This window comes from Pelodiscus sinensis, chromosome 5 (genome assembly GCF_049634645.1).
Source record: "Pelodiscus sinensis isolate JC-2024 chromosome 5, ASM4963464v1, whole genome shotgun sequence".
Classification (NCBI taxonomy): Eukaryota; Metazoa; Chordata; order Testudines; family Trionychidae; genus Pelodiscus; species Pelodiscus sinensis.
Genome location: NC_134715.1, coordinates 71,047,090 through 71,074,226, shown reverse-complemented (window position 1 = coordinate 71,074,226; position 27,137 = coordinate 71,047,090). Strand labels below are relative to the sequence as shown.

The window sequence follows — 27,137 nt, the reverse complement described above, 5'->3', positions numbered from 1 at the left end:
AGGTCCCAGAAGAAAAACGAAAAACATAAAGTCTCATAGAAATTGGTTGGGTAAGTTTTCTCCCATATTTCATTATGTTACTCTGGGAAGCTGTAAATTGTTGCCATTTGCCAAGACCAGTTAGTGTCAGAGAAGGAAGAGCAATAGAACATTACTTATCCAGATAGTTATATGGCTCATCACCAAAGTACTGAGCATCTCCCATTACTTAAAAGATGACAGACAGATGGCTAGAAATAAAACCCTTATGCCATTAAAATGGGGGAGCCTGGGCTTTACATGTTATAAAACTATATTTAGCCTTTATGGGTCCCAAGATATGGGACCTTACATATTTTAAGGGCCAATTATCCCATCACCATGAGGGCAAGAAATAACAACTACATATTATGAAAAGCAGAGAATCCCAGACCTTGCTCTTAGAAGTGCACAGACTCACGGTATCAAAAGCCGAAAGCTATAGTACTATACACTGAAAAAGTACAATGCTCAGAACATTATTTTGTTCCCAACAAATTTCAGCTTTGGGGGGAAAATGTGGCCAGAAACTTTTAGATAGGAAACAAATGTTTTTGTTTGAAAATGCCACTGTAGTGCCTCACAGGAATAGCAATTCAAATGCCTCATGCCATCATTCTCCTCTGTGGACCCAGGCTTCCTGACTGGACCTCCTTATGAAGTATGGTCTTCTCTCTTTGGGAGCCACCATGGTGCTTCAAGGGAGTCTCTGCCTGTGGGTGATGTAATTTGTCTTAGGAGCTTCAGCTGCAGAAGAGAATGGGGTAATGAGACACATGAAAGACAACTTCAATGAGGCACCATGGTGGCATTTGTAAATAGAAATTTTGGCTTTAAGATGAAATTTTTCAGGTTCTTGGTGTTCAGCTTTTCCATGAAAATTTTAAATTTTCTGGGTGAAATTAAATATTTTGCAAAAAAAAAAAAAAAATCTTTGAAATACCATTTTTGTACCAAAACACTTTTGATGGAAAAATTTCCACCAGACCTAGTGAACAATTATTTCAGAAAAGGTGTAACGATTTTTACAATTTATTTATTTTTTCCTCTCAAAGTAAGTACAGCTGGACACATGGAAATAAGGGAGTCGCAGATTTATATGAAAAAAGTCTAACACTTGCTAAAAGTTTTCTAAAGTAGCTTTTCCTGCTAAATGTGTGGAATATATAGAATAATATTTGATGTGGTTATTTTACTGACACACATTTGGGCTTTCTTGCTCTCAGAAGCTCTGACTAACCAGCCAGGTAGTAAATATGGGACAATTTAGTTACTTTTACCAATGAACTTTCTGAAGTCTGTGCATTCGTAATACACCCTTTATTTAGAATTAGAAGATTTACCCAGGTTGCCAGGGAGAAAGAGGACAATCCCAGACTTCTCTTACCACAGCAGCTTAGGGGCCAGGTCCATGGCTGATGCAGGTGCACTAGACACAACTGGGAGAGGGATGCATGTAACCCAGCTGGGAGACAGACACACCGACAGCCAGACAAACTCTTTCATATATGTTAGATAGTTGTCAGTTTCTCCACCTCAGTCCCATGCTGCCCCAATTGGGTTATAGCTAACCCGGTCATAAGAGCATAAGAACAGCCAAACTGGGTCAGACCAAAGATCCATCTAGCCGAGTATTCTGTCTGTGGACAGTGGCCAATACCAGATGCCCCAGAGGGAGGGATCACAATGGGTAATCCTCACGTGATCCCTCCCCTATCATCCACTTCCAGAAAAACAGAGGCTAGGGATACCATTCCCACCCATCCTGGCTAATAGCTGTTGATGGACCTAACCTCCATGAATCTACCTAGCTCTTTTTTGAACCCTATTAAAGTTCTAGTCTTCACTGTATCCTCTGGCAAGGAGTTCCAGAGGTTGACTGTGCACTGAGTGAAGAAAAAACTTCCTTTTGTTTGTTTTAAATCTGCTGCCTATTAATTTCATTTGGTGACCCCTAGTTTTTTTATTGTAGGAATAAGTAAATAACTTTTCCTTATTCGCTTTTTCCGTAGTCATGATTTTATAGACATCTATCCTGTCCCCCCTTAGTCTCCTCTTTTCTAAGCTGAGAAGTCCAAGTCTTTTTAATCTCTCTTCATATGGGACCCGTTACAAACCCCTAATAATTTTTGTTGCCTTTTTCTGAACCTTTTCCAATGCCAATATATCTTTTTTGAGAAAAGGTGACCACATCTGTACGCAGTATTCAGGCAATAAGTTATTTTCTGTCTTATTCTCTATCTATTTTTTAATGACTCCTAACATTCTATTTGCTTTTTTGACTGCCGCTGCACACTGCATGGATGTTTTCAAAGAACTATCCATGATGACTCCAAGATCTCTCTCTTGAGTAGTTGTAGCCAAATTAATTGCCATCATATTTTACATATGATTATATTTTCCAATGTGCATTACTTTACATTTATCACATTAAATTTCATTTGCCATTTTGTTGCCCATGTCAGTCCTCATCTCTGGTCCCGTGCTACCTCCTGTGGTTATTCTACAGTACAGCTGTCCCTACTAGCAGACCCTTCCCTTTCCATTTTATGAGAAACAATCACATTAGAGGCACATCCTATTGTTCTGGCACAACCAAACTGTTATCTAAAAGCAGCAATCTCCTTTATTGGAATACATAAAATAATCCCAAAATGTATTGAAAGAAATGCAATGATTTAAAAATCTTTTTTTATGATGTCACAGATGGCATTGTTAACTGGGATGCTGAGCATAAGCTATTGAAACTTAGTATTTCAGAGGTAATTACAATAGCTTCTACTGGCTGGTGGCTCTAGAGATGAATAATTATTTCAGATGTGGAAAAATGCCTAATATTAGTCAGGGAGTAATTATATAACTTCAACCTTTATTTATTTTGCATGGTTTCCAAAACCAAACTACCTCTTCAAAGCTCTTCCATATATTTTTTATAATCTCTGCTATTTCCAGAACATGGCGATATGCAACATAAATTAAAAGACTGGATAGATAAGCATGGAGTTTCATACTATTCCTGGGAAACAGTGGCACAAATTCATTTGTATGCATTGTACTGAGCTGAGATCAGTTTTCTAGCACATAGAGATTTGGCTAAAAGTAGCTGGTTTGGCTTTGTGATTGTGTTTGATGACAGGTAACCAAAACAACTTTATCTATTCCCAGAGTGCAAAGTAATTTACAAGTATTTTGGTAAATGTTAACGTTTAGCATCTGTTATCCCAAAGGAATTTTAAAAACTAATAAAATAACAATCTGAGGGAAGAAAAATAACATTTTATAAACAACAAAAGAAGTCCCAGGCACAAGTTTTCACAGCCAGGTAAAGCCCTGTAGAACATCAGTGCTGGGGAAATGAATTGACACCACAGATATGTTTCTAGAGTATTGTTTTGATCTAGTGTTATATAAATATTCCAAATCTAAAACAGAAAGTTTATGTAAAAAATTGCCAAATCCGTTTCTATATGTACTTCATTCCCAGTTCTTTGGGAAATGATATGCTTTCTACTTAATGACACTGAAAATTGGTCCAAGAGCAGAAAGCCAAATATGCAGCATGCATAAATGCTATAGTATGATTTGTGGGCAATTATTTCTGTCATCTGATATAAACATTATTTGAATGAGTTGTAACACTGAGGTTATTACAGTAATCTATTAAATAGCACAGTTCTGCAGATGTAAAGAGAATTAAAAGTATTTGTATTTTTAAATGGAATCTCTCTCCATAGCCCCTAGTTTTGATACATTTCACAGTGAATGAATCAATATTCTTTCAACGCTTGTTCATGACATATCAGTATTCTTGGATTCATTGTTTATGGAACATGCTTTTATTATTAGATGCTTTTATATTTAATGTATTGTATTTATTTCCTCTTTGTTATACCGCATCAGAATAACTGAAAGATTGCAGTTTTAATACAGGTTGAACCTCTTTGGTCTAGCATATGCGGGATCTGACTGGACCCGGACCAGGGAATTTGCCGAGTCAGGGAGGTCAATGCACTGGGGTCTCTCCACTTTTCATTCTGGCTGTCCTGCTGCTGTGTGGGGCTCTGCTCTCCCTCTTCTTCCCACACCTCTTCTGCCACCCAAGACTCCGCTTTTGCCCTGTGGCTGTGCTGCCACCCAGGAAGGAAGACTCTGTGCTTCGCCAAGAGGCCTTGCTGCCGCCCAGGACTCCACGCTCTGCTTACCCTCATCTGTCAACACTCCTGGCCCTACGGGGTCTCCCTGACAATCCTGGACCAGGGGTGTTGCCAGCCTAGGGAATCCCAGATTACGGAGTGTCAGCCTGTATTACTAATTAATTTAAACACAAAAAATTAGGATAAAGCAACAATATTAAGTTTCCATCGCTTTGATACGATTCACTTGTGCCTACTTTTCTTAGTTGGTAGGCCTGTCTCGTGTGTGTTGCAGCTTCAAAGTAGCAATAACAAACAGTCCTACACAGAGTGAGATATAAAAGTCTAGTCCAGGAATGGGCAGTAAGCGGACCATGTGCCAGATGCAGGTCACCACACTTAGCACTTGGTGGGCTACCAGATGATTCATTCACCTACATCTCTGCTGCAGGGAGTTGCGGCCTGTGTGGGAGCTGCTGGAAGCAGTGGCCCAGCCTGTGGTGCTTGATGCAGCTCCCACTGGCCGGAAATGGTAAACAGCAGCCAATGGGAGTTGAGAGGCTATACCCCTGGAGATGCAGGTAAATAAATCACCCGGCAGGGTGAACTGCGTCCAGCTCGCAGGCCACTTATTGCTCACCCCCGTCTAATCTGTGGGAACAAACACATGGATCACAAAGCAAAGTTCTTACCTGAAAAGCTTAAGTCTTGGTCTTCTAGTCCATTTGAGATAGTCCATATGAATGTCCCCATTGGTTTATAATCCCAGGTCAGGAACTGTTGAATGATGGGTCCCAACTGAGAGCTCCAGCATCTAGACAACACTATGAGGGACTGAGTCCAGCCACCATATCCCAGACATCCTAACATTCTCCCAAAATGTGGCCACTCTAGCCATTGTTTGTTCATAGTAGGGGCAAACTTGACTGCTCGCTAACTTTGACTGTCCAAAGGACAAAAAATGTCAGCCAGTAGGATTGTGAGATACTTTTGGCAGATTCTCAGGGCACGAAGCTAGTGGGGCTGCATCTAAACTCTAGAGCAGTAGAGCTTGAGCCCTGGGTCCAGGCTTTACTTCCCTGCAGTGGGGTCCTAGGATCCTGGGCCCAAGCCCTGGGTTAGTGCAATGTATGTGTCCTGGGCTTATATGCAGTGTGGACATACCTTTAGTGGACATCTGCCTTCAGTGGGAGCAAGGATCAGTCAATTTTTCCATTTTTCCCTCTAAGCACCATAACTTTTATTTTCCCTAGATTAAGTATGAACCCTCTGTTGTGCCTGTTTGCTTATTTCTTTCATACACTGAGCCATCTTCAGTAGAGAGTGCATCAGAGAGGAAGAAGACATACAGTGGTATACATGTGTAACCCTGGCCTGCTTAGACTTGGGTTCATGTTCTTTTTCTCTCTAAGTCCAGGTAGAGGTTAATGAGTCTTCTACAGCCTTTGCTGATGGCCCGTGGCTTTCAGGTCATGTAGTAAAATCCCTTGTCTTTAGCTCCGAAGTTCCCAGGTTAGATCGCGCTCGTCAACAACCAGTGTTTTTTGGTATTACACATGCAGACCTCATCTTGACATGCTGCTTTTATTTCAGAAAGTAGTTTCCTATGCACTAGAAATTAATACCTCAAAGGAGAGTACTTGTGACTTATTTTTAATAATTTCAAAAAATTGGCTTTTGGTTACATATTTTATCTGATGGGTGATTATTGTTTTGTTGTTGTGAGGTTTGTTGGTTTTTTGGAGCATGTTTATATGTTTAAAAGGGGAATTAAACCTTGTGACATGGCTGGAACTTAAAACTAATAATTGGATGTAAAACAAAATAATCTGAACCATTTTTGCAAAAATATTCAAAATGTTAAATGTATGCTACATGTCTAATTTAAGCTCAAAAGAAAGAATATTAAATGAAACTACTTTTAGCTCAAGCAGTGGTTTTTAAGTATTGTAGAACATATGGTATATTAAAATGCCACTGTTATGAGAACCTACTGGTGTGAAGTAGAATTTAAATTATAGACTTAATTCTGAATTTCTGAATTTTAGTGTTATTTTAATGACTGTAGATGTGTGCCAGATGGAGCATTTCAGTTTCCAGGGTTGTCAATGTACAGAACAAGTACAGCACAGACCACACACTACCGTATAAATTCCCCAGTGTTGTCCCACCAACCTACGTCGTCCCTGATCTGTAATGATCAGGGCCGGCTTTAGGAAGTGCGGGGCCCTATTCACGGGGGTGGGGCCTGTGCATGCAACGCGCACCTGGGCGTGGGGCCTTCTTAAGCGCGGGGCTCCCCTCTTAGGCGCGGGGGCCGATTCGGGGGAATCAGGGGAATTGGCCTAAGGCCGGCCCTGGTAATGACCATTTCTTAATGTGAGAGTGGAGTTCACTTTCCTTGTCCATTCATTACTTGGACTTTCTTTTGATATTTGTGATGTTTGCGCTGAAATATTTTCCATACCACCTTTTCTCTGACCACGCACTGTATACTCCAATAGCAACTCTGTGGGTGAAATCAGACAGTCACTACTCTTTCCTGTGAACTCACACAGGAAAATAAGACAAAAATACCATACCATCTATAGGTGAACACTTTTCACTAAGTGATCACTCTGGTGCATCTACACAGCACCCTGAACTTGAAATAAGATTAGCTATTAGCCCTACGCAAATGGCGTATCTTCTTATGATTGTATTTCAACTAGCTGGGAGGGAAGGGATAGCACAGTGGTTTAAGCATTGGCCTGCTAAATCCAGGATTGTGAGTTCAATCCTTGAGCAGCAGGCCACTTAGGGATCTGGAGCAAATCTGTCAGGGATGGTACTTGTTCCTTCTGTGAGGGTAGGGGACTAGACTCAATGATCTCTCAAGGTCCCTTCCAGTTCTATGAGATGCTATATCTCCATATTAAGCTTATTTTGAAATTTGGTGCATCTATACAGTGCCAAATTTCAAAATAACGTGCTATTTTGAGACATCCCTTAACCCTCATAGCATAAGGGTTACAGGGGTGCCAGAGTAGCATGCTCGTTACTTCAAAAATATTTCAAAATAATGGTCACGTTTAAAAGACGCAGGGTATCCCATAATAGCCCACTGTCTAGATGTACCCTATCTGACAGCTCAGTCCCTATCCTCAAAGGAAACCTGCATAACATTTTCAAAAGACAAGCCTTGGAGCTTAAATTAATATTTTTGCTAGACAATGAAAATCATGGACTGATTGAGATCCTGAATTTATGGTATATTGCAACAATCTATAACCCACTAGCAACCCCTTTCTCCTTCCTTCCCTACCACTGGAGGGGTATAAGCAGATCACTTCACTTTAAATGGCCTGTTGAAATGTGTTAACTAATTATGCTAAACAGTCTGTTCCACTTTATATTTAGCTATGTCTCTCTGAGTTAGTTCCCCATACCTGAACAAGAGTTCTATGTTAGAACAGCACAACTGCTTCAATCATGTGAACTGAAAAAAGCTATTGCAGTTTATTAAGGCATCATCCAGGATTAATTTAATTTATGAACTCAGAAAGTTTGGGTAGAAAACCCTCTTAAACATGCCACTGGTGGGCTACCAGATGTTCCATTCACCTGTATTTGATTTGAAAGAACATAACAGTAGAGAGGGAAGTGATAGAAAAGCTGCTCAAACAAGCTACAGATTCTTGCACTGTAGTGCAGAATTATACTTCAGCATCTACGTTAGGGATATTATAATTGTTTATAGGTAAATATTAGATTAGATAAGAAAAGATTGGGACCATTAATTAAATACTGTGAATAGTCTGTGTTTGCCATTTGACTCACCCAATAGCAAGGGCCAAATTGTGCTTGCCTTTCCTATATGAAAAATCCCATTGAAATCCCACTGAAATCAGGGTGACCTGGGTTCTGCCATGAGAAAGTCAAGATCCATTTGGCATGGGGCTTAGATCAGAATCATGTACTGTGAGAGCAAGGCAACTATTTCATACAATAGTTGTTGTATCTTTTGTATTCAAAATATACTTGTTAAAGATCAGTTCTAAAAACATGAAAGGTTTCAGTTATTTTATGTTGTTTGAATTTATCAAAACTAAAATAAGACTATACAGCAATAAATGAAGAGACTCCTGATCACATCAAATATTGCAGCAACAAATATAACAAGAATGAATGCCCCCACACAATCTCTATGCGGACCACATCACCTCTACTTACTTTTACCCAATTGCTGTCTCCTCATGGGCAGCAGCCATATGTTAAATGCAATAGAACAACGTCTCCTCATAAATAATCGTATAGGTTTCCTTTTTATGTGCATGCCTGCATTTGCATTTAGACAATCTGTATGCTGTTTTTCCATGATGGGAATCTTGCAGAAGGCGTTGTGCTAAAATCATATAACAAATGTAAATGTAAAATTCTAAATGGGAAAAAATCTGACAATGCATGGCAATATAGCTGATATTTTTTAAGTGCACGGAGAAGGTTAACACTTCACCTTTAAAATAAAATGAGGTTTTGATTTTGAATGTAGATATTTTTCAATATACAAACTCAATTAAAGTGACCTCTGGTGTGTGAAGTGCCATATAGCTGTAAATATCCATATTCCTGAATTGCTGAATGAAAACCTTGAAATATTGATTGTCCTCAGGTTAATCTCATATTTTAAATGTCAATTATGTAAATTCTTGTTTGCCAACCATATACCCCTAAGAATTGACACTAAAATATGCATTTGCAGAACGCGTTTGCAGTATTTTGCAAGTTTTATTGGGATCTATTGTATTTTTGATGGGTATGACCATCGCGATCTTTAAAGTTTAAAACAAACCTTGCATGCAGATGGAAGGGAGCTATTTATGTTTAAAAATGAATTCAGCAAAAATATTTGCAATGTATAGTCTATGGAGGCTCTTTCTGCCCTGAAATTCCATTACAGTCAATTCACACTCAGAGAAGAATTTGGCTGTATATATTTATATTCCATTTCATTTATAGTTATAGTCCATGATATCAAATTAAAAATTCATGTATTACATGGCAGTATTGAATATTTATACTTTGATTTTTAATAAGCCTTTAAATACAGCTCCATATGACAGTCTCATAAGCAAACTAGAGAAATGTGATCTAGATGAAATAATTATAAGGTGGGTGTACAACTCGTTGAAAGATATACTCAAAAAGCAGTTACCAGTGCTTCACAGTCAAACTGGGAGGACATACATATTGGAAATTCTCTTGGGGGGTCAATCCTGGGTCTGATATCATGCTGAATTTTCATTAATGACCTGGATAATGAGTGAAGAGTGTGTTTATACAATTTGGAGATGGCATTAGTTGGGAAGAATTGCAAGAACTTTGGAGGACAGAATTAAAATTCAAAATGATCTTGACAAATTAGAAAAGTGATGTGGATTCAACAAGGTGAAAACCAGTAAGGACAAATGCAAAGTACTTACGAATGCACAACTACAGAATGGGGACTAACTGGCTAGATTAGAGTATGGGTGAAGAGAGGGTGGAGATTATAGATCACAAATTTAATGTGAGTTGTCAGTGCAATGCATTCACGAAAAAAGGCTAACATCATTTTGGGTTGTATTAACAGAAGTATTATATGTGAGACATGGGAGGTAACTGTACACTCTGACTGGAGGGGTCTCAGCTGGAGTACTGTGTCCAGTTCTGGGTACCGTATTTTAATAAGGATATAGGCAAATTGGTGAGAGTCTGGGGGGGAGAAGGGGGGGGGTCAAAGATTTAGAAACCTGACCTATAAGGAGAGGTTAATAAAGTGGATATGTTTAGTAGTGAGAAAAGAAGACTGAGGAGGAACCTGATAACAGTTTTCATATATGTTAAGAAGTGTTAGATAGATGCCGTCTGTCAAGAGGATTTGTAGGTACAACAAGAAGTAATAGGCTTAATCTGCAGCAAAGGAGATTTAGATTAGATATTAAGAAAAACTTTCTGCTTGCTTCTAAATAAGAAATACACTCCTCTCTGTGCTCAGTATCGGGTTTGTAGACCCTATGGCTACATCTACATTGCACTCCCTTGTGCAAGAATATATGCAAATGAGGCATGGTGATGAATATCGTGAAAATATCTGCCTGATTGTAAGTGGCAGAACGGCTCTTGCACAAGAGGGGGGTTTTGCTCAAGAAGGAGTAGTGTAGACTGCTCCTTCTTGCGCAAAAGCCCCTTGTGCAGAATGGTGGCTCATTAAGTATGTAAATGAGGCACAGCAATATTCATCACCACACCTCCTTTGCATATGTACTTGCGCAAGAGAGCATAATGTAGACGTAGCCTATAGGTTTTGTAGATCCCCTTACAGTGACCTTGGACAAATCACTTAACCTCTTTTTGCCTCATTTTCCCCATCTTCATAATGAAGATAAGGACGTTGTAAAGTTCTTACAGTTCTACTAATGGAAAATGTTACAAAGGAGCCACATATTACCACTATTATTTCATGTTACACAGCAAAATGCAAAAGAAGCCATTTTAATTTTTAACTTTTGAGATAGCTAGTGCGTGCCCATAGGTAGCAAAGCAGTCTGCAGTATAATCATCTGTAAAAGCATTTGGGTAAACAGATTTCAGAGCACTAGGTAGGGAAGAACATTTTTTTAACTCATTTGTTTCTTTAACAAGATTTTATGTGCCACAATGTGCAGGAGGTCAGACTAGAAATTGTTGTGGTCCCTTCTGGCTTGAAAATCTATGAATCTAAGTGAAAAGATTGTCTTCCCTCTAGCCTGAAAAGCAAACCTTCATGTTAAATATTCCAAACAACTAGAGAATGGAATTATGATCCTTAGAAACAGACTAGGTGCTAGTTATTATTGAACTTGTTGAACAATAATAAAAAAGTAGGAATCATTGACATAAATGGCATGTAGTACCTGAAGATTAAAACATGCTGAAGAGTAGGAAATGAATAACAAAACTGGGTAATTTATAGATGAAAGCCATGGTCATCTGAAGAAGTGGGCTTTGTCCACAAAAGCTCATGATATCATCTACATGTTTTGTTAGTTTATAAGGTGCTACCAGACCATTTGTTGTTTATTCTGTACAGACTTAACTCGGCTACCCCCTGAAGCTTAAAAGAGAACAAATGATTGTCCGACTGTACATACTTTGTCACCAAGGTTGCCTAAAAGTTATGAAATCTTTGCCTTGTTCTTCATGCTGGTTTGTTTTCATGCCACCAGCAAAGCAATAAAGAAATTCATGACAGCTGTACAGTGATTTTAATTCAGACTCTCACAAAACATGCTGAGGTATGTATAATTCCTGCCAGGTACCTGGGGAACTTCAGTATTAAAACATCAGTAAGAGGGAAATGCTGTCTTTATTGTAAGAAGACAATGGGTGTCAGGAGTTTAGGACAGAGAAGGATTGGGAATGGGTCAGAAGAACTCTCCACTGCAGAAAAAAATTGTTAAAAAGTAACTGACTGTCTGAAGCTCTAATTTTGAAAATAGTGAAGTTCTTTGGAATACATTTCAAAGCTTTTCTGTGGACTGTTTTGAACAAATCTTTAAAAACAAAAAATAGAGGTGGAACAGAAGAAAAACTTCCAAAGTTCAGAAAGTATGGATCTGAATGTGAAACAAAACTTAACAGCTGAGCCCAGCTTCTGATAGTATAAATCAACCTTCCCAGAATCCAGACTTTGGGCAAGTTTGAGTCTGGATCTACATTCAAGCTTTGCAGCTCTGCTGCCCTCTCATAATTATTTGTTCCTTGCCACTCATTCTTCATCCTCATGATATTTAACAATTACGTGGTCAAAAATCAAGTATGTATTTTAAAAAGTGAGCTGTGTATGCCTATGGGCAAGCAGATATGTGTATATATATATATATATGTGTGTGTGTGTGTGTTCTAATTAAAGGTGTTTGCTGCGTAATAGCACATAATATCAGGAAATATCCAGCCCTATATCTCAAATAATTTTTTGAGGATTTATCAAAAACCACACTTCAGTTAGGAGTCGTGATGATAGTTTTTTGTATAGTTTAGTCTTATATCTCTTTTATTTCTGTCAGAGGACAACAACATTGTACCGGGCATACATAAAAAAATAATCTAAATTAACATTAAAGATGCAAAATCAAGTATTTGGATCAAGTACTTGGAAGTTAGGAAATTCCAGATTTAGGGTTGCCTGTACACCCTGGATGGGCAATAAGCAGCCTGCAGGCCAGATGCAGTTCGCTAAAATTAGCGGGCTGCCAGATGCTACATTTACCTGCGCATCCACAGATACGCAACTCCTATTGACCATGGATCACCGTTCTCAGCCAATGGGAACTGCAGGAAGCAGTGCCCTAGTCTGTGCCATTTCCTGTAGGTCCCATTGGCCGTGAATGGTGAACTTCTGCCATTGGGAGCTGCAAACAGCCATACCAGTAGATGAGCAGGCAAATAAAGCATCTGGCAGACAACCAGAGACTAACCTTGGCGAACCACATCCAACCTGCAGGTTGCCCAAAGTATACCATTCACTGAGGCCCTTAAACATATGTTTTAGTAAAGTGTTGTCCAATATCCTGAAGGAAATTGGTGGATAATGGCCTGGAAATATAAATTTAACAGCAGCATCACTAATGAGTATGAGGAGCAAAATAAGAGGGATCAAGGTGATCAGGGCCATCCCTAGGTGGATGTGGAGCCTGGCATAATCCCACCCTGTCTCTTCCAGCCCTTGCTCCACTCCCTCCTTGCCTAAATTCCACCCCTTCCCTCCCAAGCCCCTCCTCAGAGAAACATGGCCTGGAGGAACAGAGGGGGACTCAGTGCCAGCAACAGACCCAGCCCTGCAGTCACCCACGGTGGCAGGAAGAAGAGCAACCCAGCTCCAGCCCTCTCTGCTGGCTTTCAGCCACGTTGCTCCACTTCCTGCTGCCAGTGAGTGTGGGCACAGACCCACCTCTACACCTACGTCCCCACCCTTGAGCAGCACAGCTGCAAGCCAGGGGAGCAGAAGGGGCTCCACTTCCTGTCGTTGAACAAGTCTTCTGGGCTGCATTCCCAAAGCACAGGGTGTTTGCCCTGAACCATCCTATGGACAGGACAGCTCTGAGGGTGACAGAGGAGAAGATTACAGTAATTGGAGTGAACAGAGATTTGCTAACCTGTACAAACAAAACTGGCAAGATCATAAAAATATTATAGAGGAGAAAGTGGCTAGATTTGGCTATGATCTGGATTTGTGGGTTTAGGCTGACAACTGAATTGAAGATGACAAACAGAGTACAGATCTTAGTGACAGGAAGATTATAGTATTGTCTATGGTGATAAAGTGGGAGAGACCAGAGGAATGATCAGGAGCTCAATTTTTAATTTGAGGGCAGGAAATCAGAATGATCTGAGATGTCAGAAAGACAGGTCATTATATGAATTTGGATGACAGATCTAGATGAGTGGCAGATCTGAGTCATCAGCATACAGATGGCAAGTGAAGCAGAAAAGATCACCCAGAGACTGGGCATAGAATAATATTCTGAGTATTATGTTGCTAGTAGGATACTATGTATAATAAACATTTATTCACAGAATAATTTAGAGTTTAATATATTAACGAATGCTAGAAATATAGCATAAACATTATTTTGATGTTGGCTATAGCCTATTATATACATAGATCAAGGTTAGGAATGCTAATCATGTAACTTTTTTTCTGAGTTGTGAAATATTCCCCTAGTCTAAACACAATAGCCTATTTTCATCATGTTTTCACAACTACCCTCTTATTTTGCAACCTTCAGAGATTACAGAACATCTTAAATTCTCTCTCACAAATAACTTAATTTTGTTGTTTATTAAATATGTGCCCAATGGGAGTATTGCTTGAGGAAGAATAACCCATTGATGAATGTGTGGTATAAGTCTCTCTCTGTGCCAGTCCACTGACATTTTGAGTTGTTCTAGCTGCAGGCTTGGCTCTTTAAGTCAAATTGTTGCAGCTCATGAGTTTAGCTCTGGAGATCCCCTGTTCTTCCCTGGTGTGTCATCCATGAAGGCAGCTGTCATATAAGGATTGCAAGACTGACTTTTGTGATATTATAGATTAGTACGTAGATTTCAGAGAACAGGAATAAAGGTTTTGCTATATCATATCTCACATTAACCTGTGCAAGGGGTCAAATTCTGCTATTTAAGGAAAAACTTAACTGATTACTTTGGGAGCTTCTAAATAAAGATTGATAATATGATGTGGCCTTCTATCAGTAGCCAATACTTCATGATGTTTCTGTTTCAGAGGAAGGAGAATTCTGCAAAATGCACCTCTCTCAGCTATGAATTGCAATATTCAGGTCACAAAGTTTTCCTGACATCTACAGGTTAAGCCCTGCAGTATGATATTTCACTACCATTTTATTTCCTTATCTTACATTGCTACATATAGTGAAGGCAAATATTACTTTGATAGCTAATTTAATATTTGCTTTTTTATTTATTTTAATTTATAAGAATAAACTAAAAAGCAACCTAGCCCACATTCTAGGCATCCTTAGTGATAATTTAGGGTATGTCTACATAAGAACGGCCGTACTGGGTCAGACCAAAGGTCCATCTAGCCCAGTATCCTGTCTGCCGACAGTGGCCAGCACCAAGTGCCCCAGAGAGGGTGAACCGAAGACAATGATCAAGCAATTTGTCTCCTGCCATCCCTCTCCAGCCTCTGACAAACAGAGGCCAAGGACACCATTTTATCCCTTGGCTAATAGCCTTTTATGGACCTAACCTCCATGAAATTATCTAGCTTCTCTTTAAACTCTGTAAGGGTATGTCTAGCTACAGGGTTTTGTCGACAGAAGCTTTGTCGACAGATACTGTCGACAAAGCTTCTGTCAACAAAGAGCGTCTAGACTACATCCAGTTCTGTCGACAAAGCAAGCCGCTTTGTCGATATAACAGTGTGGATGCAAAGGACAGTGTAGATGCAATAATGCCTTCTATTGACAGAACTCTGTCGACAAAAGGAGTTATTCCTCATAGAATGAGGTTTACATACATTGACAAAACTGCTGAGTCCTTCACAGCAACCTCTGGCAAGGAGTTCCACAGGTTGACTACACGCTGTGTGAAGAACTTTCTTTTATTAGTTTTAAACCTGCCACCCATTAATTTCATTTGGTGTCCTCTAGTTCTTCTATTTAGGGAGCTAATAAATAACTTTTCTGTATTGGCCCTCTCCACACCACTCATGATTTTATATACCTCTATCATATCCCCCCTCAGTCTCCTCTTTTCTAAACTGAAAAGTCCCAGTCGCTTTAACCTCTCTTCATATGGGACCTGTTCCAAACCCCTAATCATTTTAGTTGCCCTTTTCTGAACACTTTCCAAGGCCAAAATATCTTTTTTGAGCAAAGAAAAATCTGTAGTTCTGTGTTCGACAACCAGGGGTCGAGTGACTCAGCTGCATGACTAAAAATAGCACTGTAGACATTCAGGTTTGGCCTGGAGTCCATGGTCTCAAAGGGTATGTCTGCACTACAGCTCTAATTCGAACTAAGTTAATTCGAATTAGTTAATTTGATCTAAGCTAATTCGAACCAGTGCATCTAGACCTAAAAACTAATTCAAATAAGCGTTTTGCTAATTCGAACAGCATGTCCACATTGAGTGGACCCTGAACTGAAGTTAAGGCTGGCTGAAACCAGTGCCAGCAGGGCATCAGGTTAGGACTTAGAGTGTGGAGCTGCTGCCTCAGGCTAGCCGAGGACTGTGTTTAAAGGGACCTGACTCCCACCCTGGACAGACAGTTCTCAGGGTTCCCTGCTTGCATGTCTACCTTGATGAGGGACAGCAAAGCAGTCCTGTCTTGGAGTGCCCTGAGTGCCCACACTCAGCACATCACAGCACTCAGCCATCAGCCGGGCTGCATTTGCCGCAGCCTGCCATCCGGTGGGGGGGGGTCAATCGGGGGGCTATCAGGATCCAGGAGGCCCTGCAGGAGAGCTTCCATCCTGAGGAGCCCGCAGAGCCACCCCAGTCCTCCCCATCGGGGGCTCGTGCCCCATTCCTCCCTCACCTCCTTCCATTTACTCCTCCCTAGCCCCCCTTCCTGATGTAAAAAATAAAGGACACGTGTTAAATAAAGAGAGTTTCTATTTTTGAACAAAATTGGAAGAGGGAGGGATTAACCTCTGGGGAGACTGGGAAAAGGAGGTGGGAGAGGGGAAGAGAGAGGGTGGGAGACCTGGGAGGAGAGAGCTGGAAGGGGAAGCCAGGGGAAGAAGGAGGAGGGAAAGTATAAAACTATGATACACCATATCTTCAGTACAGTGTACAGACGTGGTCTCCTCACCTCAAAAAAGATGTTCAGAAAAGGGCAACTAAAATGATTAGGGATTTGGAACAGGTCCCATATGAAGAGAGGCTAAAGACACTGAGACTTTTCAGCTTAGAAAAGAGGAGACTGAGGGGGGATATGATAGAGGTATATAAAATCATGAGTGGTGTGGAGAGGTTGCATAAAGAAAAGTTATTCATTAGTTCCCATAATATAAGGACTAGAGGACACCAAATGAAATGAATGGGTAGCAGGCTTCAAATTAATAAAAGAAAGTTCTTCTTCAAAAGCAAATAGTCAACCTGTGGAACTCCTTGCCAGAGGAGGCTGTGAAGGCTAGAACTATAACAGAGTTTAAAGAGAAGTTAGATAAAGTCACGGAGGTTGGGTCCATGGATTGCTATTAGCCAGAGGGTAGGAGTGGTGTCCCTGGCCTCTGTTTGTGGAAGGCAGGAGATGGATGGCACAAGACAAATGGCTTGGTCATTGTCTTCGGTCCATCCTCTCCGGGGTACCTGGTGTTGGCCGCTGTCGGCAGACAGGCTACTGGGCTAGATGGACCTTTGGTCTGACCCAGTACAGCCGTTCTTATGTTCTAAGCTCAGGGCTCAAGATCGGGGGTCTCATTGGACCAACTGTATTTTCATGCAAACCTGCTCCTCGGTTCGCATGTGGTCTTTGGTGGTTAGGCTGGCAGCTATCCTGTCCTAGACATCCACCTTTGTGTGCCTAGAGTGGAGACTGTGGTCGTTGGAGGCCTCCCCCCCAAACCTGGATGAAGTCCACGATCTCCGCACTAGACCAGGCGGGCGCCCGCCTCTTGCAGCCCCGGGCAGGCTCCTGGGAGACGTCAGCCTGGTCCTGGGAAAAAGTGGAGGGCTGAGTGGCAGCAGGTGGCTGGCTCATGCCGTGCCAGGTGCAGGGTCTGCTGGCTGGGTGCTGGCAGGTTTGCACCTGGCACAGGCACCGTAGCCAGACTGTGGGCCGGGAGGGGGGGCAGAAGAGTTTCCCTGGCTTGGCCCAGAGTGGCCACCAGGGCAAGCTGGGAAGGGCTAGCCTCCAACGAGTTGGAATTAAGTGGCTACACAGCCCTTAATTCAAACTACTTAATTCGAACTAGGCATTAGTCCTCATAGAATGAGGTTTATCTAGTTCGAGTTAAGTGCTCCGCTAGTTCGATTTAAGTTCGAACTAGCGGTTTGCATGTATAGACGCTATGAAAGTTAATTTGAACTAATGGCTGTTAGTTCGAATTAACTTTGTAGTGTAGACATACCCTCACTGATCAATGATCCTGGCCTTTGAGGCTCTGCCATGGTTTTGCTTTACTATAACCTGTCATTAATCTTTATAGAAATAATGAACAAAATATAACTCAAGAAAAATTAGAAAAAATCCAACATTGTTTCCTAACATTGCTCCTTAAGCAACACCCCCATCTCTAAATGCTCGTGCAAAAACATCAGGTGAAGTTTAGGCACCTAATACAGTAAACAGAGTATACTTTTAGTTAGGTGCTGAAATATGGATTTTTGTGAATAACTTTATGCATTTGATCTTGCAAATATTGACCTTGTTTCTTTACAGACTAAGCCCATGGTATTTGAATGCAAATCTCTCAAACTATGTGGCATCATAGTAGTTATTCATTAACATTGCCATGCTTCTTTACTTAGTTACATACATCCAAATTATATCCAAAACTCAAGTTTTCTCTTACTGTGGTGGAGCAGTAGGACCTTTGTATATCAGGGACCTTCTCAAGCATATTCACCACGCAAAAGGGTTCCGCTTCTGTCAAATATTGATGCATGGCCTTTCAGTTCAAGTCAGATTTGGCATTCTAACTAGTGCCAAGGTGAATAGAACAGAATTAAACCTTGACCATTTGGGCCTCGCCTTTTAGCTTAGCTCATGCTTTGGGGTTTGTTAGAATCATTGAGTTTAATTTTTAATTTAATTTTTGCTATAGGGTGGTAATTAGATGCTCTCAGCGCTGTCTTAGCTCTCCTGACATGACAGTTTAAATATTTACTTCAGTGGGAAAAACAATATACAAACATTGAATATTTTTGAAATTCTACCCTTCATTTCTTATTTTACTTTTTTACAATTGGTGCTATGGAAACACTAACTAAATAGGAGGAACTACACTTCTAGCAGAAACTTCCATTTTAATAAGAGATATATTGTCAAAGCTAGTGAGGGTTGTTGTTTATTTGGATTACAGTTGATTCTGAATTGTATCCACAGGGAAACCAGTTACACTCCTCTGCAACCAGTAACTAACTTAGGCTTTCAGTAACCTTTAAGCTCAACATTTTTGGAAGCAATCAGAGGAAGTGCACTTCTATTAATACAGTGTCTGAATACAATCTTACAAATGTCAGTTTCGTGAACTTGGATAGTCCCTATTTAATGTGAGTGATATCTGAATGCTAAATTAATTCTTCTTTGTCACCAAAGAGACAGACAGACAATAATATACCTGAGCGGTCCTGAACCAGGGAACTTGCTGGACCAGGGGAGGTTAAGGCTCCTCTCCCAGCTATTAGCCTCACTCTGAGGTGCCAACCAATCCACTGGGCTCCACTCCTGGCCCTGGTCACTGGGCTTGCTCTGCTTCACACCGCCCCTCTGCCACCAGTCCCAGCCATGGCTGCACACCAAGCTCCTCCAGCCCTGCTGCTTCTGGCCCCAGGCAGGGCTGTACGTGCTCCCAGCCATTGGCTGAGGCTGCACTCCCTACTGTGCTGGCCCAGGATGTGTTCCCGGCCACCAGCCCGCCAGACCTGCTACCTCCAGCCAGAGCTCCAACTCCTGACACTGGCCAGCCCCTGCTCCCAGCCAGGCTCTCTGGTCCAGCAGTATCCATGGTCCTGCCAGACAACAGATATTCTTGGTCCAGAGTATGCCAGACTTCAGAAGTTCAACCTATACAATATTTAAAAAGAATCCCTCAGAAAATGCTTTTATAAAAAGCAATGTTCACTATATTTATGTCATGTTCTTTTGAAAGCTCAGATAGCAGGTCAAACCAAATGCTTATACCTTTTTTGCTTCTATGAAAGACAGAAAGGAGACGAGTAATATATTTACTGAACATGAGAATAGTAACTGTGAGTAAGCTGAAAACAATAACATTAATAATGTTTATTTTATTGTTTATTCTAGGTCTCACATAAAGTCTCCTTTTCACCAACATCTTTAATCTAACACAGCTGAGTCTGAGACTAACGTTCTACTACAAGATATTCATGCATTGCTGAAATACTTAGCAGTACTTCAGAGAAAACAGGTAAATCACAATTCAGGTTCCTCTCCCCTTACCACCTTCCTTAACAAGTTTTAGAGATGAATTTTTCTAGTCTGTAAATGCTACTTTGTGCCCATTTGGCAGTAAAATGAATTCTAAAATCAGTTTAGCTGACAAAAGAGGATTTCCCCTGTAGATATCCTATCACTAGCCCCATTTGAATGTAAACCTGTCATAGGTCCATATCTGGCTGCTATGACCATTATAGCAGAGTACGTCACAAACAATGCATTTATCCTTACACGCAACACTTCTATTAGGTAGAAAAATACTATTATCCCCTATTAGAGAGGCTAAACAAAGCTAAACCAAGCTTCATACACAAAATCTTTACTGGAGCAAAGTATTAAACCTGGCTCTCTTTGGGAAAATATGATGTAAGCCACCTTTGTGTCTATTCCCTCTGATCTGAATCTGATTCAAAATGAAAGCATAGAATCAATGTTAGAGGACTGCAGCTGAATTATATATAATCTTTCCATACAGGTTGGACCTCCCTTGTCTGGCATGCTCAGAACCTGACCCATACTAAATGAGAAAATTTACCAGATCAGGGGGATCCTGCCACTGGCCTCCCAGTACACTCCCCCTTCCTGTGGCTGGCTCCATTCCAGCCCTATTGTCACTGGGCTCCCACCTGCAGGACTTGGACTTGTGCTCCAGCCCACTGTGGATACCTGGGGATGGAGCTCCCCAGTTGCCATGGACCCGCTTCACTGCTGCCCAACCGGGAATCTCCGGGGACAGGGCTTGCCGGCTGCCCTGCTTTTGCTGCGCTCTGCTGGGGATCTCTGAGGTTGGGGCTTGCTGGCTGCTCTGCTTTTGCTGCTGGCTATTCTGCTGCTGCCCTGCCCTGCCCTGCCCTGCCCTGCTCTGCCCTGCTGGAGGAATAAGGGATCTTTCGGAAAAGGCTTTATTTTCTGAAAGATCCCCATCTAGACTGGCGCTTTTTGCCGGCAACACCCCGAGCCGGAAAAAAGCGACAGCCATGTTTATGCAAATGAAGCAGGGGAAATGTAAATCCCTGCGTCATTTGCAATTGCTCTGTGTCTAATTTGCATCCCTTTTACGGAAAAGGGGTGCAATCTAGACACAGCCAATATGTACAATTCAAAGAGGACAGATGGTCTTGTGGTTAAGGTATTAGCCGTAGGTGTTTCCTCTGCCAATCTTCTGTGATCTTAGTAAGGCATTTAATCATTCCAGGCATCAGTTCTCCATCTATAAAATAGGGATTTTGATATTTTTCTCTCATCCTTTGTCTGTTGTCTCTTTAAACTGTAAGTTCTTTAGGTCAATAACTGTTTTTACTTTGTGTTTGTATGGTATCTAATGACTTTGGGCCCAAGTTTTAGATGATGACTCTAGGTACTATCATTTAAATTATAATAATTCAATATTTTAGTCCATTTAGTGTTTATCAGAGGTGACATCTGGAAACTGAATTCCTAGATTAATCCACAAAATCTTGCAAAGGTTACATTCTCCCATTGCCCTTTCAGTATGTCTTGCTCATGACTAAGCCTTCACAATGGGTGAGAAGTTACTGTGGTGTAAATACAGTTCAGCCCTAATAACCCTCTCTAGTTAATCTTCCACTAAGTAAAAGAAATTCCAATATCCATCTGTATGTATATTGTTATTAAGACCATCACGTCTGCCACAACTGCCTATATAGTCACTTCATTACTGATATTTGATTTATTACTTGCAAACATTTTAAAGGCTGAAGTTTGCCAGATTAAACTAAATTCTATTATAGTCTGTCATGTTCAGGGGATTAAAACTGAAAGTTGTACAAAACTATGTAGTTGTAATCCACAAGGTTTCAAGCAGACCTCTTCTTCAGTTTCAGTTTTCATAGGGTCTTGATATTTAAATATTATTTGATGTATTTGTTTTATGTAAATTTTCTGTAGTTTGGAATTCAAATGTTCAATTTTTCTTCCTCTTATTTATATTGTAATTCCTCAAACACAGCAACTGTCATTGGGAAAATAACTAAGGCCTCAATAATGAGGAACAGTGAGGCTTTTGTTTGTAAGGTACTGAAATAGTGACCTAATGCTTCAACTATTAGGTGAAAAATATTTAGGTGAAAAATACAATGTTTCTTGCTTGGCAATTTCAGTAAATTTGAAACTGCTTGCATCTCAATTCAAATCAATTTTCTTAAACTCGCCTGTCTGCGGTGTGCACAGGTCTGCAGAAAATAATTTTTCATTGACTTACTACAGGATCACATTTCACTTGAAAAACAAACGACATGACATATAGGATTAGAGAGGTTCATATTCCGAGAAAAGCTGGATAGACTATTGTTCATTTTTTTTGTATTTATTTAGTCTAATAGTATGTCTACACTACAGTTAGACAGCTACAGCTGGCCCAGCCTGTGCAATCTGACTCAGGCTAAGGGATTGTTTAACTGTGGTTTAGACTTTCAAGCTTGGTCTGGAGCCTGAGTTCTAGGATGCTGCGAGGTGGGAGGCTTTCAAAGTTTGAGCGGCAGCCAGAGCCCAAACATCTGCTCAGCAGTTAAACTGCCCCTTAGCCTGAGTCGGCTGGTGTGCGTCCTCTGCAGATGTCTAATTGCAGTGTAGACATACCCTAAGATGACATTGGCTCCGCTGTCATTTATACTTTCATCACAAGTTGTAGGAGACATAAAGGACATAATGCAAGGCTCACTGAAATCAGTAGAAAGACTCTTGCTAACTCCATTGGGGTATGGATTAAACTTAAAACCATTTAGACCAAGTGCCAGCCAGTGGTACTCTGTCTTACCTGTACTTCCAGGCGAAGGAGGCTCAGCAGAGCTGCTAAGTCCCATTCCCAAGCAAGGGAGGGGGAGGGGGTGGGGAAGGGGGAGGGAAAGTGAGGATTAAGTGAAGTCTTGGTTCCATCTCCCAATGCTGCAATAATAGATACATGTTGTGCTGCGTATAGATCCATATATTAAACAGAGAGATCAGCATCTCCACCCCACCCATCCCTTTTTATTGTGGTGATGCTGCTGTTGCTGTTGTTGAATAGCTGTGTCAACACCAATGGAGTTGTATTATTAACAGTATTTTAAATGGCTACTTTTGTGAAAAAAACCTGTTAAGACTGCCAAGTCCACAAGCATTCGTATTTTCAAGACTACATGGGAAGGATTGTTAAGAAAACAGAAAATAATGAATATGGCAGAAAATGTTCTGTCTTTAGAAGGAGCTTCTTCCAAACTAATTTGTAATTGTCATGGCTTATACAATGGAACAAAACACTACATGGAGACTCTAGGTTTTGTTGCCGGACTTTTATTTGTAAAATGTCTTTAATGAGTTTTCATGAAACACAAAATTGATAGGTGGCTAAGATTTGTTTTGACATCATGATAAAAGGAATAGCATGATGTCCTCAGACTTGTTCTAGTTAATTGGCTAGGTTCCGTCTACTTTTAAAAAAAATTAAGCCATAATATCATATTTTAAAATATAAAGTTTTGTATTCTGAATTTGGAATCTGACATGGTTATCTGGAAATTCAACAGAGACCAAGCAAATTAACTTAGTAAGAAGTTGACTGTTTTGATGCTGCATATATTTTATGAACTTATTGATGGATTTATTCCAAAAGTCCATTAGTTTCCTGGAGTAGGACACTGTTAATGCAAGTTAACTTTATTATGTGATTGTACCACCTATCAGGATTCAATGGTGTAACAGAACAAATAAGAGAACTTTGTGAACTTTGCATTATCTCAGTCCTCTTTTCATTGGAACAAGAAATGTGCCTCTTAGGGCATAAACCAAGCAACTACATAAGAGGAAATATGGTTTTCACTTAAATATTCATTAATTTTATAGTCTTCTACATGAAGAGAATGGGTCCTGAATTTCATTTGTATGGGAGGACCTGTGGTTAAAGGAACTTGTAAGTGTTCTTGCTCCTGAAAACAAATTGCACATATTTAGTACTTGCAAGTTTCCTGTGAGTATCAGAAGACTGTATTAACAGCCACCCTAGCAGCAGAGTACATTTTTGTTTTAACCAAAGTCTATTTAAAGACAGAGCCCTGGCAGATATTGGCAAAGGCAAATACAATGACCGACCAGGATTTTTGTCACTCCATATACACAATACCAGTTTAGATAAACAAGCTTCATTATGGACTCCAATCAAAGTAATTTCGGGAAAAATCAACAAATCAGTTCAGATGCCAACTTACTGGATATGAAGGGAACGTACATCTCCTGAGTGGCAGCTGTAACTAAAAAAACTGAACCACAAATGCCATGTAAATGAAAGTTCTTTGCATCCCATGAAGGGCACCAGTAAAACTATAGCCTGTCTCCAAATGTTTCCATTCCTATATTTCCCCAGGGAACAGTGTTTTATAGATGGAAGCATTGTCTCCCTTCTGCTTCGTTTCACTTCATTGTTCTTGTTAACACAGGACAGACCTGGAATTTAAAAAAAAAAACTGGATGGAGCAATAGCTAAAATGGGGCCTTGTGAAGGATGTGATATAGTGGCATTAATCTTCCTCATTCCATGTGTGAGAAATTATTAACCAAATTGTTATTGTGTAGCAGTTAACACATTTGTCTTACACATATACGAGCTCAAGTTGAATGCAGAGAGTAAGCACTACTCCAATGGCCACTTCTGTGCCACATTTTCATCTGAGCCACAGAAATGTGTAATCTCCACTCCTTTTACCAGCATTGACTTTGTATCCCTTAGCACCATTCAACAAAGCATACTTGGGCTGGGTGAAAAGACTGATTTCTGACCTAATGCTGTTGCCTCAGGTGTCCCACATCTGAAAGGCTTTTTATCCTTTACCCACTAGTAGTCACCTTTTTGTACTGCTCAAGAGGTTGACATTTGTGGCATACGTGCCAAAAAACCAGAAATGAGGTCAGCTTCAAATAGGTGAGGCTTTGACATTAACTCTGACATATGGAGGTGATGAATCGGCAAACTTCACAGAGACAGTTACTCAGTGAGCTAAATGTGCGGAGTCTATGAAGTCAGAGGCTCATAGGTTCATATCATCCCAAGGATTTAGAACCAATATCTGTTAGTCACCCAGTAGAGACTTTTACATTGACAGCAGTCTATAGGTGCTGATTCAGCAAACCTCAATACAAAAGCAAGTAGTGCATTGCCGATAACATTAGGCAAGTCTGGTCCTTGACACCCACCCAATATGCTGCAGGTGTTCATACATCTCAGAGTCTAAAACTTTAACAACAGTTTCTTATTTCAATTTTCTCACATTTCAAAGTGAAATCTTTGAGACACACTACAGCAAAGATGAAAATTTTCCAGATTTTCACTCTTCCATTGGATTTAGGTATCTTTTTCACAAATTTATTTACCTCAGCCTGAGAGGAAACATGCAAAATGGATGCTACAGGATAGGAAAATTCTTTCATCAAATCCCTCATCTTTTTCCCAATACTGTACTTCAGCTAAGGGATCAAATTTGGTATTAAAGCTTCCTCCCCTCCTCCTGTCCTCTACATGGCAAGAAGAGCAAAGAGGAGCTTCCAGGCAGTGAAAGTAGGAGAAGAAACTTTGGGAAAGATCCCTCTGACAATAGGAATTGCAGATTTGAAGAAGATTATTCCCTCCTTGCATTGTCGACATACCTACCACTTTTAAAGAACTGAAAGCATACTGGCACCAGCAGCTAGAATATCAGTAACTATGTTAAACTTGGAGTAGTTCTGTGGCACCTTATCAAGAGCTTTTGTGGGTAAAATCCATTTAATCAGATTGAAATTCCTTGATAGAAAATGTCTGATTTGTGTCCATTTATCCTTTTGCTTAGAGCCTGTCTGGTTTGGCCAACATGCATGGAAGCAAGGCATTGCTGTCACTTGATGGCTTACATCATATTAGATGATGTGCAGTTGTACGAGTCTCTGATGTTGTGGCTTATGTGGTTAGGTCCTGTGATAGTGTCACTTGTATACATACGTGGACAGAGTTAGTAACAGAGTTTGTTGCAATGATAGGTTCCTGGGTGAGTATGACTGAGGTGTAATGTGATGTGTGGCTGCTGGAAAGGATTTGCTCCAGGTTGAGGGGCTCTCTGTAGATGAGGCTTATTGACCTGTCTCCCAAGGCCTGTAAGAGTGAGGGATTGTTTTCCAGGATACATTGTAGATTGTTAATGATGCACTGGAGGGGTTTAAGATAGAGGCTGTAGGTGATGACCAGTGGTGTTCTGTTGTTTTTCTTGTTGGGCTGGTCTTGAAGAAGCAGATTCCTGGGTACTCGTCTGGCACTGTCAATCTGAGACATGTTAAATGACGCTGTTCTTGAGTTTATTCATGCTTGAATAGGGTCACCAGCTTTTCCGCTTGTGTCAGGGATTATCAGAGCCTTTTGCTTCTCCTTTCTTTGACTGATAGATTTGAACACGTTGTCAAGATGTGCTCATGTACGTATTTCATTCAGTTGTTTCTGCCTTCACTCTGTTCACCAAACAGCCACTTCACCTTCATTTAAAAACATAATTAATCTTGTTCAAAATGGATTAGTGGTGACACTCCTCCTTAATGATATGCATATAATCTCAGGATGCACAGCTGTTGGTACAGTCTTGGATTAAACCGTTCCTTAGACACATTTTTGTGATGCACAGCCACATGCAGGGCCACATTGCTGCCAGTACTGGTGCCCATCTGTTTGTCTGGCATGGCGCCCATTCAGAAGTTGGTCAGACCTTGCTTTAGGACACAGAAATCTTAATGATGCTGTGAGTACCACACTGTCCCTCTTCTATGACTGTACTGCCCCCTGGGTGCCAAATGACTCTTTGCAATAATTTTTAAAATGTTGGGCATAAATGTAAATAATTAGTTGCCTATACTAGTTTGCTTTCTATTGTAAACTCTTCTGCTTTGGATATCAAGAAAAAGCTTTGTGTTGAAATGTAATGGCTTAAAAGATATGGTACAATATAGATAACGTCATTTTTATTTCCTTTCTTGGTAGGTGTCAGGATTTATTCTTTCCCATGAAGGAACAATTGAACATTAGCATCGCATGCAGGCAAGTGACACGTGGTGTACACCTTAGCACAATGCAAAGAACATTTCAGAATGTTCTGCACGCACAAGTAGGACCAGAGTCACTAAAGAGATCATCTCTCATTTAGGAACCTACATAAAGCAGATTGTCAAAAGCTCTCAGTACCCACTGGGTTCCACTGAGCTAGTTATCTATGTGCCTAAATGGGAGCTGGTGGGCATTGAGGTGTTTGGAAAAATCTGGTCCTTGGCTTCTGTAAAAAAATGTACAGTAGTAATCATATGGCTCATTATCGTACAGTCAATATCACCAA

General features: G+C 40.6%; 1 long non-coding RNA gene across 1 annotated transcript; it reads left to right on the top strand.

Moving 5' to 3' along the window:
• Positions 1-27,137, top strand: LOC112546947 (uncharacterized). The gene is made up of 3 exons (XR_003090677.2): positions 1-50; positions 19,648-19,771; positions 26,789-27,137. It is a non-coding gene; the product is annotated as an uncharacterized LOC112546947 (long non-coding RNA).